Consider the following 2,618-nt stretch of genomic DNA (forward strand, 5'->3'; position numbering starts at 1 on the left):
ATCGATTTTCTGACTTTTCTTTATAAAATACGATCTGTTGCACCAACTCAATTAACCGTAAGGGTCCCTCCACATTTGTTCAACACTTGCCTGTCAGTCCATTGGTCAAGAATTTCGTATTCACACTTGCTGATTCAGTGAAATTTATAATATTAAAAAATAAGTCTTTATAGTATTATTATTAAAAAGTACTCCATTAATATTATTTATATGTAGATATTTTTTTTTTTAAAAAAAGGCACCTACTAGGAGTACTTTTTATATTATTAAAAAAGTAGTCTTTCTTCGGTAAAACTTGTATCAATCATAAAAAAAATAAAGGGAAAAGGGACGGATTTACCCCCGAACTTTAATAAATGGTACGTATATGCCCTCCGTTATACTTTGCGTCCACATAAGCCCCTTCCGTCCAATTATAGGTACACATATACCCCTCTCACTAACGGACCCCTATTTTTTTACACATGTCTTAATCCTAGTGAACTACCCGTTTGACCACTTTTTTTAACCCATAACCCAACTATCCGCCCCATAACCCAATACCCACCCAATTTCCTCTAAAATGAATCATAATTGGACGTTCGCCGGCGACCTGTTAAGCCTCTATACACATCTAAAGATGCTTCCGCCGGCGAACCTCTGAAACAAGAAGTTTCTTCTCCTAAAGCATCTGATGCGCTTCCACTCCCATTGTACCTAACCACTGGGTTGTTTTTCACCATGTTTTTCTCTGTTATGTATTTTCTTCTCGTAAGGTGGCGTGAGAAGATCCGTAATTCTATTCCTCTTCATGTGGTTACCCTTTCTGAATTGTTAGCTATGGTGTCATTGATTGCTTCCGTTATATATCTTTTGGGTTTCTTTGGGATTGGGTTTGTTCAGTCGTTTGTGTCCAGGTCGAATAGTGATTCATGGGATATTGAGGATGAGAATGCTGAGCAGCTTATTATTGAGGAAGATAGCCGCCGTGGACCATGTGCTGCTGCCACTACTCTTGGCTGCGTTGTGCCTCCACCACCTGTTCGAAAAATTGCCCCAAACGGAGAAGCCTGCGCCAATAATTATGCCCGCATTATCGGAAGATGACGAGGAGATTATACAATCTGTTGTTCAGGGTAAAACACCATCATATTCGTTGGAATCAAAGCTTGGTGATTGTATGAGAGCTGCTTCGATTCGAAAAGAGGCGTTACAGAGGATTACAGGGAAGTCATTGGAAGGGCTCCCATTGGAGGGATTTGACTATGAGTCTATTCTTGGACAGTGCTGTGAGATGCCTGTAGGATATGTGCAAATACCGGTGGGTATTGCTGGGCCTTTGTTGCTTGATGGGAGAGAGTACTCAGTGCCAATGGCAACTACAGAAGGATGTTTAGTGGCTAGCACCAACAGGGGTTGCAAGGCTATCTTTGTCTCTGGTGGCGCCGACAGCGTTTTGCTCAGAGATGGGATGACAAGAGCTCCGGTTGTCCGGTTCTCCACCGCCAAAAGAGTCGCTGAGTTGAAATTCTTGGTTGAGGATCCCAACTTTGTTCTAAGAAATTGGGTGGGTATTGGGTTATGGGGTGGATAGTTGGGTTATGGGTTAAAAAAAAGGGTCAAACGGGTAGTTCAATAGGAATAAGACACGTGTAAGCAATTAGGGGTCCGTTAGTGAGAGGGGTATATGTGTACCTATAATTGGACGGAAGGGACTTATATGGACGCAAAGTATAACGGAGGGCATATACGTACCATTTATTAAAGTTCAGGGGTAAATCCGTCCCTTCTCCCAAAAATAAAAACTCACTTTCTTGACTAGACACCAACTTCTAGTTTTACATTCCTATTTTCTTAGCCTCAAATTATATATAGTGATATTTTATTAAAGGATTTTTAAAAATAATTATCTTATATTATTTATTATTTTAAGAAACTAAAAGAAATTTGATTATTATTTTTTTAATTTTGTCCATAATAGTTATTTCTTCTAATTTATATTAAGTGAACCACTTTAATAATGATAATAACAATATGAACTTTTTTTTAAAATGAGACGTAACTTATTGTATACTCCCTCCGTCCTATTTTATGTGAGGCACTTTGACTCGGCACAGAGTTTAAGAAAGAAAGAAAGACTTTTAAAACTTGTGGTCCAAAATGAATGACAGAAATTTGTGTGGTTGTAAATCATTTCATTAAGGGTAAAATAAACATTTTATGGTTAAATTATTACTCAATATAGAAATATGTCATTTTTTTTTAGATTGACTAAAAAAGAAAGTAAGTCACATGACCGCGACTTAAGAAAAAAGTACCCTTGAAAAGACTAAAGGAACGGGGGAAAGGGAGTATTTAGTTTCTTTTTATTTTATGATTAGCTAATTATTAAAGCTTCTAGAAGGAATTGTAGTAACATCTAGAATGAAGTAAAAAATACTCAAAATTAATCTAGGACTAGGTTCATCCCCCTTCCCATTAACTTGATCATCATATATCTTCAAAAACAAAAAAATCTATGAAAATACTAATTGCAATGTACCCAACATCAAGTGATGTAAAATCACTTAAGAATATGTATCTCATTTACTCTTGCTATGTACTCAGCATCAAGTGATGTAAAATCTATTATATTTTGC

At 36.8% G+C, this 2,618-nt stretch overlaps 1 pseudogene; it reads left to right on the top strand.

Moving 5' to 3' along the window:
* The first annotated feature begins 573 nt into the window (after positions 1-573).
* LOC102579627 (3-hydroxy-3-methylglutaryl-coenzyme A reductase 1-like) lies at positions 574-1,588 on the top strand (annotated as a pseudogene).
* Positions 1,589-2,618: the final 1,030 nt, after the last annotated feature.

Source organism: Solanum tuberosum, unplaced genomic scaffold (assembly GCF_000226075.1).
Source record: "Solanum tuberosum cultivar DM 1-3 516 R44 unplaced genomic scaffold, SolTub_3.0 scf00623, whole genome shotgun sequence".
Classification (NCBI taxonomy): Eukaryota; Viridiplantae; Streptophyta; class Magnoliopsida; order Solanales; family Solanaceae; genus Solanum; species Solanum tuberosum.